We start from the raw sequence: 17,848 nt of genomic DNA on the forward strand, positions 1-17,848 counted from the left end.
TTGTTAGGTTTGATTACTCATCAGCCCTCTCAATGGGTTTGCTTTGCCAACAACTGCGTTGGTATTGTATCTAATCCGAAACCTTGGAGATCCTAAGTTCGATATGGAAGTGGAATTTGTGTTTATTGGACTTGGATTATTAAGTACATAAATAATAAACTATAGGGTAGTTTGTATGGCCCTTAGGGGTATGACAGTTACCGAAGCTGTGACACTACAAGTTATGACACTGACTAAGCTTTTTATTTTTGTTCATTAGTATTTATTGTGTCCTCGTTATGCAAAAATGTCACTGCTAGTCAAGAGGTTGTAACACCTCAAATCCAGATTTCCATGTCGGCCGCCATGAAAACCTAAACTTAAAGCATTTCTTCGCAGAACAGTAAACATATACGATATACTCATCCAGGAGACAAATAGTATCGAACATGAAGCTCAAAAAGTAACAATAAATCAACTACTGAAACTTTACCAAGTTTCCCAAAACTCACAGGATGTCTCTAAATCATAGACACAAATGTCGGACAAGATAAAACATAAATAACACCAAGTGTTTAGGAGATACAACTCCAAATAACTACCTAAAGAAAGAAAGAAAACCACTAAAGAAATTCCTCCAAGGCTAACTATGACTCAAGCAGGTGGCACTTCCCGATTTCCTTGTCCTGAAAAATAAAAGGTTGGGTCAGACCCCAACAAGTAGATTTCGAAACCTCTAAAGCCTCAATAGACAGTTTCAAGAGCTACCAAAAAAATAGACAACCACATATCATGAGAAGATGTTCAAGTATAGTATCCGAGTTGTGACCATTAGAAATAAAGTGTACTACATATGTAACAAACAACAAGAAGCGACATGACGAGTTGGTGTCCACCTTATGTAAGAGTGTGGTCCACAAGGTCATCCATTGTGTTAGCGCCGACCCCATACGCTCCATACCGATATCACATCCGGTAGAGAGGGTCGAACCAACCACAAAACTCTTACAACCCTTCACCAACTCCATCACGTCACACATACATAATATCACACCATTTGTAATAAACAACCATAAGCAATATAATAAGTTGGTATCCATGTTGTATGAGAGTGTGGTGATGGGTCATGAAAATGTCCCATCAGAGTCGTTTAATTTAGTCGAGTTAGTTCGTTTCGAGTCTTTATTATAATAAAATGGTTGGTTTTCTTGATTAGGTGTGTTTTGCGGAGTAAGATGAGAAAAACGGTTAAAAATGAGGAAAAGATGCATGAAGGGTATTTTGGTCATTTGGAGTCAAGGACATTCTGGAAATTTGGCCAAGGTCAGTGCGTGGTTGAAAAGTAGAGGTCGAGACGAGTCCGTAGGAGAAAACGGAAGTCAAATCGGAGTCCGGACGAAGGAATAAACCAAGGTCAAAGTCAGGTCAACATTTGGTCAACATTCGGTAAAAGCTCGGGGAGGTTTTGGCCCGCGGTACGCTAGGGACACGTGTCGACGTATGGAGGTTGGAACACGCGGTTCCCGTATTCACGCTAAGCAGCGAAATGTCTCTTATAGGCCTGATCCAGTGTGACGCGCCGCAACTTAACTCCGTGCATCCCGTGCCAAAGTCTTAATCTCAGCCGCAACCTTCCGCGCAAATCAGATCCAACGGTCTCCGAGATTCAAGCTATATCTCCAGATCCGTGCACCCGAAGCTGCCTAATTAAAGTGCTCTCGGACACGTGTTCCTTCTCAAACCATCCAGATCCGCGTTATCTCTCCATCCGACGGCTGCTGAATTGTCACACCTTATTAAGTTGCTTCCGGCTACACAGTAACATCCGAATTTGAACCCTAATAAACCAGCCGCCACCACACTTTGTGTTTTTAGGGTTTTAAATGTTAAACCCCCATAATTCCAAAAATGACCCTTCTTTTCATACTTTCTACCAATTTAACCCAACCAAAACCAAAACCCACATATAAATAAGTCCCTTTCTCCTCCATTAAAACCTAGACTTCAACAACCCTCTCAAATGGCTTCCTTACCTAATTTCTAAGCCACTTCTCTTCCTATCTTCTAACCCTAATCCTCCATTCTTTTCTTCTACCTCTTCTCACCTATTTCTTTCTCTCTTTTCTACTACTAAATCTATCTTCTCCATTCTTTTTCTATCTTCTCTACTAATACTACTACTTCTTCTCTACCACTTTCTTTTCTACCATTAATAGTCATCTCCTTCTTTCTTCCATATTCTTCTACCATTTCTATTTCTCTTCATCTCTTCTTTCCAACTTCTTTCTAGATCTAATTTCTTTCTTCTATCTCTTTTTCTTATTTGGGTGGCAATAAAATAGCTATTACTTGGATTTCTTGGAGTAACATTCTTGAGCATAAATGGAGCAAATCTTGGACAAATTGGAGATACATGGGGATATGGAATTTGAGCATTCTTGGTGATTTCTTTCCATTAATTTCTTAGTATTTTCATTTACTTTACAATGTCAATGAATGTTATTCTAGATTTCATGTATAGTTAATTTAGCAATCTAAGGTTGTGAATGAAACCCATTTTGGATCTTTATAATACTTGTTCTTGATTAATTAAATCCTTTGATGTGCTTTGATGCCTATTGATTGTCATTTCATGTTGATTCTATAACCTTATTGTCATTCATGTATTATAATTAGATATTTCATGCTTTTATTGATTTATTAGATGAGATATGCCTTTTAGATCTTGAATGATAGTGTAGGAAATTAGTTTTATATGGTAGTCAATCATAAATTCTTAATTATAAAATTGTTTCATCTAGAATATCATCCGGAATCCAAATAGTTCATTATATTGGATCTCGAGTAAATACAAAAGAGATTTAAGTAATTAAGTGTTTGTTTTATATAGTGAAATTATGTGGTGGATTTTATAACCTTAGATATCCTCTTCTCCCCTCTCTTAAATAGTTTATTTACTTTTATTTGTTTTCTTATTTCTCACAAATCAATCATCAAAGTTATGAATGGGGTGTGTGTGTGTTAGTCTAAGTTAGTTTTTGACATTTTGATTATTGGGCTAAACTTGCCGTCAATACCCGAAATTGCCTACTTATCCCTTGGGACGATACTCGATCTTATTTTCAATACTATAACTTGACCCCGTATACTTGCGGGAAAAGACCTATTTTTAGGCCCATCAAGTTTTTGGCGCCGCTGCCGGGGATAGGTCTCGTAGTTAGGATATTGTTTGCTTGTTTTGTTCTTTAGTTTAGCGTTATTTGTTAACTTAGACATTTTCTTTCTTTATTTTCGTAGTTTCTTATCTATTCTTTTTTTTAGGTACCCCTTTAAGAGAAAAGCCCAAAAACGAGAACATAGGAGCGAAGGGGAACAAAAGAATCAAAGGAATCGGAAGGAAGAACGAAACGAGAGGAGCATCCGCTAGTATCGTATTCTATCTCTTTCTTTCTTACTTGTGTGTGATTGGTTGGATGAGTTGTGATTTGCATTGATAGCTTGTTTGTTAGTTCCTTGAGCATTGTGAGATCATGGCACGTTCTTATAACGGTTGGCCATTTGATGATGATGATGAGCTTATTTCGAGGATTCCCCGCACTAACCGACCTGATATGACCTTAGGTGAATACCAAAGGATGTGTAGAGATGTTTCGATTAGTGAGGGGAATAGACCATTTGAGTCTGACCGATCTCGTATGACCCTAGGAGAATACCGACATATATATAGAGATGGTCAAATTAGTGATGGATATGGTCCGACACTAAATATGTATGAGAGACCTTATAGTCCACATTATTCTGAGACCAATGATTTTAGAGGCAGGTATGATCCTAGTATGTACGGTGGGAGTTATTATCAAGAGTCTTCATTTAATTACACTTGTGAGCCTTATCATGAAGAGACTCTTGAAGATAGTTCTCAATTAGAGTCTGTGAGTCGTCTGACTGAAATGATGTTACAACTTAAAGAGACTCAAGATCGATTTGAACAGACGCAGGCTCAAATGCAACAAGAGTTACATCAGAAGTTTGAGTCTCTAAATCATCAAGTACAGATGATTACAACACAGTTATTAGCCGACGAGGAAGGGGTTTCACCACCCCAAACTCAAGAGGGTACTAGGTCCGATGGCGAGGGTAATAGTCTAACCCTAGTACTAAGTTAAATGTCGACAAATCAACTGAGAGGACCCAAGAGCTTGAACAAACTGATAACCTTGTTGTCTCGTTTCCTCACCATGTGTCGTCTCATCATGATAGAACTACATTAGACGTTGATGTTCAGGGTGATGGCTCTACGAGCAAGTTTGAGGATGACACGATTCCGAACTATCCAATTTTTGACACTTGTAAGGAGTCAGTCTTAGATGCAATGCTAGGAAGGCCTGATATTATAACTGACTGCGAGGCCCCAGATGTCTTTGAGGATATTGATGACGTAGTAGTTAGTGACATGTTGGATAGTTTGTCAGACTATTTGCCTAAGGAAGCCATGGACCTCGACTTGGTCCCCGAGCATACTGCCTTACCCTTAGAGTCTAGTTCGACTTTCCACATGATCTCAAACTCGGTTGTTGATCCCTTTTGGGACATTTCAGACGTCTTTCCAAAGACGTCTATGGACATAGTGGATATTCTGTCCACTAAGCTTCCAGATGATTTTTTGCCTTCGACTGATATTTTGACTCTTCACATGTATGTCGATCCTTTTGATGGTTTCTTTGTTGTCGTTCCTTCTATTTATACCTACTTAGTGGACTGTGCACCCACTAAGTTTGGGGATGGCTTGTTTTCTTTTATCGTCTCATGTGCACTTCGTATTCTTTATCTTTTTTTGAGACGATTAGCACCTGTATATATCTTTCTTTGGGTTGACCCCCAAATATTCCGTCTTTTGCTTTATGATCGTTAGGCCGATTAATGGGCCTTGATGTTTGTGGGTATCATCTCTGGAAACCCTCCACGAGACATAACTCGTGTTCTTGTGTGAAATCAGGAGAACTAATGGCTAATTGCATAGCTTAATGCAATCGTGTATACCCACGTTAGTGGTAGCTTTGTATGTGGTCATGTCTTTTATGTGATTCATTCTTATGATATTTGTTGATATTTTAGGAGCAATTCTTATATGTTTTACTTCTAAGGCGTGGTTTGTTCCAAGTTTGGGGATGGCGCGAGCTTGGCATCAACTTGGAACCTCTTTATACATGAGCCTTGGTAGTATCATCTTTTATCTCCTTCGGTTATGGTAATATCTCTCCACTCTTCTCTTTAGATTGATGTGTCTCTTTATCTTTTGGGTGAGTATATGCTTAGAACATTGAGGACAATGTTAGTTTTAAGTTTGGGGATGCGGGATATGACCATAACCAATGCATGACCATGGGTTTCAAAGACAAAAGGGTTCAAATTAGCCAAAATTTGAAAATTTTGAACATTTTGAGTAGATTTGCATGTGATTCTAGTGATAGTTTTAAGAATTTTGATGTATATGTGTCGAGTTGATGAGTTTTGTGATTGCTAATGGCCTTTGCATGAAAGTCGAGTCTTTTAGTGTTTGTGTTGTGCCATGTGAGTGACATCTTAGTGAAGAAGAAACATTTCTAAGAGACCTAAAGTAGTCATTAGTGGAGACTTAACCCATGTGAGAGCTCAAAGCCTAAATTGCCATTCGAGTGTACTCTTCCGCGCTAACTCCGAGTAGAATGAAGAGCTACTCAACCTCGTAACTTATAAAAGAGCTCATTTGATCTCGTGTGCTCAATTTCCTTAGCCACTAGGAGTGACATTAGGATAGCGAATTAACCTTACCCTTGTAGTCCATGAAACCCAATGAGAATGCCAACTAGAGGAAAGCGGATACTCCATCACCATCCATCATCTTATATCCCGAGAATGAAGACATGAGATAAAAGAATGAAGAATGTCGAAAGCAAGTATGAAATGAAAGTTGATTGCAAGAATAGAGTTGTGTGTGTTGTATTTTGTTTTGGTTGTTTGTATTTGTGTTATGAAAAAAAAAGAGAAAAAAAAAAATGATGAAAAAAAAGAAAAATGAAAAAAAAAGTGATATTAAAAAAAAGAGAAAGAAAGAAAGAAAAAACAAAAATAAAGTGAAATAAAGTGAGTTTTGTGGATGTTTGAGCATGTGTTAGCTCTTTTGTGTGAGTGATGTGATTGTATATATGTGTTGGTGTTTTTGTTCATGAATAAGTATTCGAAGCAAGAAACAAATGTTGAGGTGCTTAAGAGGTTCTACCATAATGAAGAGGTCGAAATTCTCGGGAATCCACTACCATCACATCATCTATTGTATCCGCTAACCTTTAGAAGACATTTTTAGAGGGTAGAATGGGTGAGAAGGGCGAGTGAGCTTCCCCACTCTATTAGTGGCTAATTCCTTTTCGAAGATCATTCGTTCCAAAATGTTGTCCTCACCCCTTTTTATGTGTTGAGTCTATAGTCGTGATCACACTCACACATACGAGCGAACCATTCTTGAGTGATTTCATTTTTGGAGTGTATGTCCGTGAGGCCGAAGTCGAGGCGAAATGTACTAACTTGGGAATCAAGGTTTTGTGACTTCGGAACATAGATGTGCTTATTATGGTATGACACTTGCATTTTAAGGTTAGATCATTAGTGAAGAGGTCTTTAGCTTTCACATGAACTTGTTTACTTGATTCATTATGTTTAGACATGCTTAAACACTTCACTATATGAACCATGCTTATTTATGATGTGGTTGTTGGACCCTTGTGTATTTGAAACTATGATGTTTGTGGGTGTCATCTATGGAAACCCTCACGAGACCACACTCGTCCACTAGGGTAACCTAGGGGTTTAACGGCTTGTTGCATATGCTAAATGCAACCGGGATTCCTCCGAAAGTGAGTTAGGTTTTTCTTTTATTTTGTTTTGCTCGAGGACTAGCAAAATCTAAGTTTGGGGATGTTTGATGGGTCATGAAAATGTCCCATCAGAGTCGTTTAATTTAGTCGAGTTAGTTCGTTTCGAGTCTTTATTATAATAAAATGGTTGGTTTTCTTGATTAGGTGTGTTTTGCGGAGTAAGATGAGAAAAACGGTTAAAAATGAGGAAAAGATGCATGAAGGGTATTTTGGTCATTTGGAGTCAAGGACATTCTGGAAATTTGGCCAAGGTCAGTGCGTGGTTGAAAAGTAGAGGTCGAGACGAGTCCGTAGGAGAAAACGGAAGTCAAATCGGAGTCCGGACGAAGGAATAAACCAAGGTCAAAGTCAGGTCAACATTTGGTCAACATTCGGTACAAGCTCGGGGAGGTTTTGGCCCGCGGTACGCTAGGGACACGTGTCGACGTATGGAGGTTGGAACACGCGGTTCCCGTATTCACGTAAGCAGCGAAATGTCTCTTATAGGCCTGATCCAGTGTGACGCGCCGCAACTTAACTCCGTGCATCCCGTGCCAAAGTCTTAATCTCAGCCGCAACCTTCCGCGCAAATCAGATCCAACGGTCTCCGAGATTCAAGCTATATCTCCAGATCCGTGCACCCGAAGCTGCCTAATTAAAGTGCTCTCGGACACGTGTTCCTTCTCAAACCATCCAGATCCGCGTTATCTCTCCATCCGACGGCTGCTGAATTGTCACACCTTATTAAGTTGCTTCCGGCTACACAGTAACATCCGAATTTGAACCCTAATAAACCAGCCGCCACCACACTTTGTGTTTTTAGGGTTTTAAATGTTAAACCCCCATAATTCCAAAAATGACCCTTCTTTTCATACTTTCTACCAATTTAACCCAACCAAAACCAAAACCCACATATAAATAAGTCCCTTTCTCCTCCATTAAAACCTAGACTTCAACAACCCTCTCAAATGGCTTCCTTACCTAATTTCTAAGCCACTTCTCTTCCTATCTTCTAACCCTAATCCTCCATTCTTTTCTTCTACCTCTTCTCACCTATTTCTTTCTCTCTTTTCTACTACTAAATCTATCTTCTCCATTCTTTTTCTATCTTCTCTACTAATACTACTACTTCTTCTCTACCACTTTCTTTTCTACCATTAATAGTCATCTCCTTCTTTCTTCCATATTCTTCTACCATTTCTATTTCTCTTCATCTCTTCTTTCCAACTTCTTTCTAGATCTAATTTCTTTCTTCTATCTCTTTTTCTTATTTGGGTGGCAATAAAATAGCTATTACTTGGATTTCTTGGAGTAACATTCTTGAGCATAAATGGAGCAAATCTTGGACAAATTGGAGATACATGGGGATATGGAATTTGAGCATTCTTGGTGATTTCTTTCCATTAATTTCTTAGTATTTTCATTTACTTTACAATGTCAATGAATGTTATTCTAGATTTCATGTATAGTTAATTTAGCAATCTAAGGTTGTGAATGAAACCCATTTTGGATCTTTATAATACTTGTTCTTGATTAATTAAATCCTTTGATGTGCTTTGATGCCTATTGATTGTCATTTCATGTTGATTCTATAACCTTATTGTCATTCATGTATTATAATTAGATATTTCATGCTTTTATTGATTTATTAGATGAGATATGCCTTTTAGATCTTGAATGATAGTGTAGGAAATTAGTTTTATATGGTAGTCAATCATAAATTCTTAATTATAAAATTGTTTCATCTAGAATATCATCCGGAATCCAAATAGTTCATTATATTGGATCTCGAGTAAATACAAAAGAGATTTAAGTAATTAAGTGTTTGTTTTATATAGTGAAATTATGTGGTGGATTTTATAACCTTAGATATCCTCTTCTCCCCTCTCTTAAATAGTTTATTTACTTTTATTTGTTTTCTTATTTCTCACAAATCAATCATCAAAGTTATGAATGGGGTGTGTGTGTGTTAGTCTAAGTTAGTTTTTGACATTTTGATTATTGGGCTAAACTTGCCGTCAATACCCGAAATTGCCTACTTATCCCTTGGGACGATACTCGATCTTATTTTCAATACTATAACTTGACCCCGTATACTTGCGGGAAAAGACCTATTTTTAGGCCCATCATGTGGTCCACAAGGTCATCCATTGTGTTAGCGCCGACCCCATACGCTCCATACCTATATCACATCCAGTAGAGAGGGTCGAACCAACCACAAAACTCTCACAACTCTCCACCAACTCCATCACATCACACACATATAATAGCATCACACCACAACATACATAAATCAAAATCATATTTTAGCATATTACGACATACGAGTTTCATATTTATAATGTTTGCAAGTAATGAATCAATGATGATTTTAGTCTAAAATTCTCATATCATGTTGAGTTCTAGGACATGTTCATGTATCTATATAAATAGTATTATCCAATAGTGAGAGACATCTAATTATAAGAGCTATATACTAAAATCATGACAAATAAAGAGGTTTAGCCCTAAATATCATTGTAATACATGAATCTAGCATAAAAATGTAAATGAAGATTGTATGGTTCATCAAGTATGTCATTATAGCAAATATCCTCAAAATCTAACACATAGATGAGATTCAAAGTGACCAAAAATGAGTTTGTAGAAATATAGATCTACTACTTCTAGCATATATATATCAATGTCAAGAACCCTAATTTATGTTCAAGTAATGCTAAAATCTAGGGTTTGTAGTGTTATCTAATTTGTCTAAGTTTTTATAAAAATGGCTATTCAAGCCCTAGAGAAGTAGAAATCTACCTTAGATCCAAATCAAGCCAATGAAGAAAACTCCCACACACCAAGAACAATAAACAAAAGATAAAGAAACTCCAAGCTCCATGCCCCAAACCCTTCTTCTTTCTCCCCTTCCTCCACACTTTCTCTCACTAAAAGCTAATACCCCATCTCTTTCTCAACTCACGGCTGAATGGGAAGGAAAGGAAATGGCAAAAGTGTTGGCAGTAGGGTTATTATTAGGGAGGGTATAAAGGGTTGATGCTATAGGCACCTCCTAAAATAATAGGGGCACTACAAGAGGCACATTAGTACACCATTAGGCCAGGCGTCTTTGAAGGGGCTTAACCTGTGTAGTTACCCCCGAACAACGTAAAAGTTAACTTGATAAGAAACAAATATGAAAGTTTTCAACTTTTTATGAAAAAAATGTGAGGTAGAATGCTTGCAAATTCATCCTCTGCCACCAATTCCTTTTGCAAAAAATGAGTGAGGGATCTAAAATTTAGGGGAAAATGAGCGGGAACACCATTTTCGACCAGAAATGAGCTCCCAGTCCAAATGTCAGGAGTCAGGACAACTCATTTTTTTTTTTCTGGTTTTCATTTCTTTTTCTCCCCCTCTTGCCCCTGGTTTGAAAATTCAAAATTTTCAAACGAAATTTTGGAATCCCGTGAGCAAACTCTATCTTCTCGTTTTCTTTCTCTCTCTAAAATTTTCAGAAAATCATGGATGTTGATTATCTTCTTCCCCTATCTCTATACAAATGTTTCAAAATCTGGATTTTTTTTCTTTCTTTCTCTAAAACCTTCAGAATACAATGGACGTTGATTATCTTTTTCCTCTCTATCTCTCTGAAGTAATCTTCCTCTCTTTCTCTCTCTAAAAATTTTCTGAAAATTCTTCCCCTCTCTCTTTGAACTTCTAATATCTCTCTCTAAAAAATATTCTGTAAATTTTGACGAGAAATTTCCGGTACACAAGAAAATTATATTCTTGCCATCTCTATCTTTTTGAGAAAAGCAGAGTAGTAAGATTGGAGAGAGAAAATATGTTTAAACAGAAATAAAAAGAATAAAAATAAGAAATATGGAGAGAGAAAAATCTGGAGAGAAAATATGAAAAAGGAATAAAATTTAGAGGAAAATAGGAAAAATCTAGAGAGAAATTCGAAAAGTGTGTAGTACATAATCAAATGGCTAGTACACAGAACCATTTCCGGTACACAAGAAAATTTCCAGTACAAAAATGTCTAGTACATTGACCAAATGGCCAGTACACAGAACAATTTCCAAGAAACAAGAAAATTTCCAGTACAAAAATAGCTAGTAAACAGAGAAATTTCCAGGGAACAGAAGAGTTTCTGGGAAACAAGTAAATTTCCAGTACAAAAATGGCTAGTAAACAGAGCAATTTTCAGGAAACAGAACAGTTTCTCGGAAACAAGTAAATTTCTAGTACAAAAATGGCTAGTAAACAGAACAATTTCCAGGAAACAAAACAGTTTCTGGGAAACAAGTAAATTTCCAGTACAAAAATGGCTAATAAACATAATAGTTTTCAGGAAACAGAATAATTTCTAGGAAACAAGTTAATTTCCAGTACAAAAATGTCTAGTACACAGTCGAATGGCTAGTAAACAGACAATTTCCAGGAAACAAGAAAATTCCCAGTATATGAGTAGTACAAAACAAAGGAAAATCGAAATTGGTTAGATATTGGTTAAAATTTGAGAGAAATTAGGAATTGGTTAAATTAATAAATCTGGAAAGTTGGAGTGAAAAAATAGAAATTTGAACCAATCTGAAAAAATTCGAAATTTGTATAAATCTGGAAAAATTCGATTTGAGATAAGAAACAAATCTGGGAAAAAAAAAGAAAGAATTTTGAACCAATTGGAGAAAGAAATTTAAAGAGAAATATTTGTTGAGATTGGAGAGAGAATTTTAAAAAGAGAGGAAGTTGTTGAGATTGGAGAGAGAATAGGAATTAGAGAGAAAAGAAATTCTAAATTAGTTAGAAATTGGTTAAATTAGGAGAGAAATTAGGATTTAGTTAAATAAATAAAGAGAAATAATAACTCAAAAACTTGCATCTCCCTTTACTTTAATTCTGGTATATTTCCATGTATTACACTTGAGTTCCTTAAATTGTGAATCTTAGAAGGTCTTTAAAATAATAACTCAAAACTTGCATCTCCCTTTACTAATCTTGGCAGCTCCCCAACCATAATAGTTCCCCAACAACAATCCTTAGCTCCCCTTACCATTCGCCATCTGGAAAGAGAATTAGAGAGAGAAAGTAAAAGAGTTAGATAGAGAAAGTAAAACGTGGAGTGGAGAATCCCGTGATTTTTCAGAGTGGCAATTCCGTAAATTTCTAGGTGGCAGCTTCCGTAAATTTGATGAAAAATTAAAGGGGTTACGATACTTTCCAATTGGGGTCTGACGCTTTGGACTGGGTTTATAATTTCGGGCATTGATGGACTGGCTACTTATTTTGGGCGCAGTTTTGGGCCCAACACGTCCATTCCCTCTTCCTTTTGTTAGGTTGGAATCATATTACCGTGAACTACTAATAAAATAGTAAACATTAACTATGATCAATCTTGCAACAAAAAGAACTATGATCAATCAATTATGGAATCGAAACTCATGGTGTCTCCATTTTTTCTGTTATTCTTTTTGGAAATATTATTTCTAGGTGTACACTTAAGCTAGATTCTATTTCTTTTGAGTGAATGAGTCATTCTAAATACAAAAATTTTCGAAATATTTCAGTAGTCCGACTATGTGATTGAGACTTACAAATATTGTGAGAGAGAGTATAATTGATTGAAGACTCTTTAAAATCTGTAGAATTTTCTGCCCTGTTAAATTTTGTTATTCAATCCATTTAATGGGTTCTGTTGTCATTATTTTCTCATTTTAATTATTTTGGTTGTTTGTTGAAGTCTTGTAGACTATTTTAAGATTTTATCTTGTGTCTTCTTCTTTATGTAGAAATTTCAATCCCAGCTAGTCACCAAGCTTCTACCGATAATTGTTGTGAAGTTATGAATGAGGCCAAACAGATCAATTTATTTTGGATGCAAATTAGTTCGAACGAGTCTATTCGACAACGACAGATGGACTTTCTGCACCACCAGTTAATCTCAATAGAGAGTAGGGACAAAATAATACACAACACAAGTGAAGAAGAGTGTGTTTGAAGGGGCGTGCAATATGCACCTTGAACAGCCATGGGTCCTCCCACACGTGGTGAGACAAATAAAATAGGAAACGATTGTTTGGGTCAAAATATTTTATATAATGAGTAAAAAATCACTTAAAATTTTCAAATAGCTAAAGAGTGTAATTATAATATGTTTAATTGTTCTCAATGCTTGAAATAATATGTATAATTATCTTTTAGGTCATTTTAGAACTTTTTTATTCCAGAACTACCCATGAATGCTCTTCCTCCACTTTTCATTCTCTCTCTAAAAATTTTCAGCGAAGAACAATCACGACATTGGTCTCTGCAACTAACCGAGAATCCACAAAATCCCGAAGGATGATAGCTTTGATCACCTAAATGACAGGTCAAGATGGTTTATATCTAACTGAGTTCTCCCTCGAGAAAGTATATGAAGTTCATGGATCGATTCGAAGATCTTCGAATTTCAATACTAAAACGAATCAAATACAAAGTTATGAGAGAAAATTAAGAGAATTATTGATAATATATGATTAAAGTTACGAGAGAAGCCCCTGGTGTTGGTCTTGATGCTCCTCAAATTGGAGTTCCTTTGAAGGTCCTCATTTTTCTGTTTGGTTCTCTCTTTCTCTTAATAAACACTTCTATTTGATTACATTTCCATGTTATCTGTTTTGTGTTTCTCATTTTTGAGATGGGTTGAACTGAAATTGATGATTTCTGTGGGAGATTTTGAGCTCAATAGTTTAGTATCTTAAGACTAGGTTCAGGTCTAACCTCATTTTGGGTTGGTTGAGGAAAAGCAAACAATGTAGCATAAGGTAGTTGAAGAAATTCCTCAATGAAGTGAATTTTGTGTTCACTAGTTCAAGTCACTAAAATATTTGGAAATTTTGTATTTGAGTAGTGTAGATTGTTGTTTGGTATAAAGTCGTTAACTTTGACCACCTACATTGATCCTTATAATTCTCTTGAAGCTCTACGTTGATTTAACAAACCCTTCTCTTCACCAATGGATCTACATCATCAATCCCGAATAGGTTTACAATCTTGCTGCTCAATCTCATGTTGTTTACCATTAGAGACCCCTGATTTCACCTCAATCTTGCCGAGATATTTAAGTAGTATTTCGATCCCTCTAGCTCGCCGGGATATTTAAGAAGTATTTAGGAAGGAAGTTGAAGAAGTTGATCAAGAGTCGGGATATTTAAGTAGTATTTAGGAAGGAAGTTGAAGAAGTTGATCAAGAGATTAGTCATGGCTGGAGAGACTTCAGAAGTGCTAAATGCAGTTGATGTTGCAAAAACACAACTATACCATTTCACTACCATAGTTATTGCTGGTATGGGTTTTTTCACCGAACGCTTATGATCTCTTTAGCATTGCAATAGTCACAAACTTACTCGGATGAATCTACTACTACCAAGAAGGATCGAAACCTCCTGGTTCTTTACCACTAAATGTCAACTCTGCTGATAATGGAGTTGCTCTTTGTGGCACTCTTGCTGGTCAGCTACTTCAGGTGGTTTAGTGCCAAATGGGGCGTAAACGAGTTTACGAGCTAACTCTGATGTTCATGATATTTTGTTCTATCACTTCTGGTTTATCTTCTCATAGTAATACAAAAATAGTTATGACAACTTCTTATTTCTTTAGATTCTGGTTTGGTTTTGGTATTAGTGGTGACTGCCCACTTTCAGCAACGATCATGTCTGAATATGCTAACAAGAAAACTCGAGGCGCTTTCATTGCTGCTGTTTTTTGCTATGCAAGGGTTTGGGATTTTGGCTGGTCGAATCGTCTCGATTATAATTTCTTCTGTTTTTAAAGCTGCTTTTCCTTCCCTTGCTTATCAGTTTGACCCGGTTGGTTCGACCGTTCCTCAAGCTGGTTATGTGGAGAATCATTTTAATGTTTTGTGGTATTCCAGCTGCTTTAACGTATTATTGGCGTATGAAAATGCCCGAAACTGCATGATATACTGCTCTTGTAGCCAAAAATGCAAAACAGGCAGCTGTCGATATGTCGAAAGTTTTACAAGTACAATTACAAGTACGAACAAGAAAAGTTTGATGAGAATATAATCATAATGGATCAAGGAAAGAATTCATTTGGGTTGTTTTCGATTCAATTTCTTAAGAGACATGGACTTAATTTTCTTGGAACAACTAGTACTTGGTTCTTACTTGACATAGCTTTTTATAGTCAAGGTTTGTTTCAAAAGACTATATTTCAGAATATAGGATGGTCTCAAAATACAAATGTATGAGAAATGTAAGTTTATTCAAGGTGGACAGAAGGTGTTTGATGAATTTCCTATTAGAGATGCGATTTCGTGGACTTTAATTTTGGCTTGTTATATTAACTGTGGCTATCAAAGAGAAGCTCTTATGATTTTTTGTCAAATGTATTTGAAGGATCACACTCAATCCGCTGAAGGTGGTGGCAGTGGTGGTGGTGGAGTACCACTACTCCAGATTGAGGAAGAAAGAATGAAATTGTTGTCCGGATATGTAGCATTACCATAGTCTTTATTTTTTAGTTAAGGGTGGGGTTAGTTGGTATGGTGCTGGAGATGATTGTAATGGTGCAGAACTACGATTGTGCATTGATGATGGACCCAACTAACCGACTGTAATAAATTGTTGATTATAAATTGGAGTTTGAATTTTCTTCTTGAAATCGAGTTTGCAAGATCTCCAACCCGAAATCACATATGCAATGTTTCCAAATCATGTTTGCAGTCCACATTTTGCAAACACAGTTTGCAGTTTATATTATGCAAACACATGTTTGCAGTTTACATTATGCAAACACATGTTTGCAGATCAGATTTTTGCAAACACGTTTGCAGAACAGATTTTTGCAAACACGTTTGCAGAACAGATTTTTGCAAACACGTTTGCATAACTGATTGTTGCAAACACGTTTGCAGAAAACGTAAAGGAAAAAACGACGTTTTTTCTGGATTTTTTTTTTTAAAAAAAAGTATTGAAAGTGGATCTTGTTAGAAAGCTAATGAAAAATCATTTCTAAATATATAATTTTTATAGAAATCCGACATCTCAAACAAAAGTTATATCGATCTAAAGTTTAAAGAAAAATAAAAAAAATTAGTTACACAAAATGACAAAAAAGGGTATTTTAGTATTTGCACACTTTTTGACCTGAATAATAATTTTCAAATGTTTTGTGCTTTTTTACTCATTTTCAATATTATTTTGACCTTTCTAGAAATTACCCCCAAATAAAAATGGTTCTCCAAATCCAAACTATGAACTTTAATATTAGAGTGCCTTTCAAGTCGGTACATATTAAATTTTAAGTTATTAATTAAAATCCAACCCTCATTTGAGGCACTTGTAAGAGTAAGATCCACCCGTTATTCCTCCATTCCAATTTCTTCCCTTGTTACTCCTCCGAACCACTTTCTTTCACCCCAAAATCCCCAAATTCACTATCACTTTACTTCTCATAATAAAAGTACAAAACGTAAATTAGAAAATCATTAGACTTTAAATTCTCTTGACACTAAAATGAAGACGGAAGATTTTATAGGTAATGTCTGAAATTGTTAAAAGCAATCTCGCTAAAGACAATCTCACGAATGCTTAGAATGATGTAGACGCATCAGAAGATAAAAAAGACAAAAACTTCATCAAAGAAAAGAGAAAATGTGATAAACTATAATAAACTTGATTGATAATCTCTGAGATCTGAATAACAAGGACATACCTGACTTCCTTTTATAGGAACTTAGACACTTCTAGATAGACTCAAACTAGGATTCCTAAATATCAAAGATACTCAAACATAGAAACTTCAAAACCTAGACTTAATAGGAAATACTCAAACATAAAAACTCTCAAATACTAACCCTCTAACTAGTTCGGTCGTGAAGCCCAATGGTTTGGCTGTGAGGCCCAGTACGATCTGCATCAGCCTCCCCTTATCTCAAGAGGTTGTCCCTAATCGTTTGGTTAGGAAAAGTTTGATGTACCCACATAAGATGAATTCCTCCAAGGCGATTCGCAACTCCCACTTCGAACGAAGTTTGCATTGGAAGTGAAGGATACTAATCTGCAAGAAATCGCCAACCTCATTCTCAATCTCATATGCCAACGATTCTCGCAAAATTGACATTAGTGAAGTAAGAACATTCATCTCGCCTTAAATTTACAATTTTTTTGTATGGATTGAAAATCCTCGAGGTAAATTATGAAGTATTGATAAATCGTTGTGAGTCCCGAAGAATCTATTTCGAGCCTTAAGGTAGAGTATTGGAAAAGATTATTCGAGAAAGAAAAGTTTTAAAAATAATATAGTTAGGAGATAAAGGCTTCAAGCTTCAAAGAATCTCATATTGTCTCGATTTATTATATGTCATAGAAATTCAGGTCCAGAAGTACCTAATTTAGTATAAACAATATATTACGTATGTTGTAATGTGATTTCAGAAAACAAACATCATTCATATATAAAATGTCAATCGTGTTGTACTCTTTTTCCGTCGCCAAGGTTTTGTCCCACAGGGTTTTCTTTGTCAAAGTTTTAATGAGGCAACTGTGCGTAATTAACAAGTTTTTAATTTTCTACAGGTTGTAGTCTTTTTTCCTTCGTTCAGGTTTTGTCCTATTGGATTTTCCTGACAAGGTTTTGGCGAGACAACTCTATCTTAAAGTAATAGTCACCGAATGATGAGTTTAACACCTATTATGTGTGTAAGGTGGAGTGTGCATAAAATTTATATTGCACATTGAAATGTGATTAGTACATTGGTTTCACAGAATATTATACTCCCTCCGTCCCATTTTGTTTGTAGTTTTGGGGAATTCAACTTATTAAGGAATGGTATTTATTGTTGACAAATATAAAGACTTTCCCTAAACTACCCTCATTTAATATGAAGTATTTCATTAAATACACATTGGTAGAAGCGTAGAACCAATTAGAACCTTTGAATGGTATTCAATCTAAAGGGTAGTCTCGGAAGTTTCATCATT

At 36.0% G+C, this 17,848-nt stretch overlaps 1 long non-coding RNA gene and 1 pseudogene across 1 annotated transcript; one reads left to right on the forward strand and one right to left on the reverse strand.

Moving 5' to 3' along the window:
* Positions 1–378: 378 nt before the first annotated feature.
* On the reverse strand, positions 379–9,842 carry LOC147558697 (uncharacterized). Its single transcript, XR_015233522.1, has 2 exons — positions 9,672–9,842; positions 379–665 (listed from the first exon to the last, which is right to left on the reverse strand). It is a non-coding gene; the product is annotated as an uncharacterized LOC147558697 (long non-coding RNA).
* A 4,260-nt stretch (positions 9,843–14,102) lies between these two features.
* Positions 14,103–15,210, forward strand: LOC147558698 (putative inorganic phosphate transporter 1-7; annotated as a pseudogene).
* Positions 15,211–17,848: the final 2,638 nt, after the last annotated feature.

Source organism: Eschscholzia californica, unplaced genomic scaffold (assembly GCF_041429995.1).
Source record: "Eschscholzia californica isolate CP2 unplaced genomic scaffold, dmEscCali1.0.p SCAF_2, whole genome shotgun sequence".
Classification (NCBI taxonomy): domain Eukaryota; kingdom Viridiplantae; phylum Streptophyta; class Magnoliopsida; order Ranunculales; family Papaveraceae; genus Eschscholzia; species Eschscholzia californica.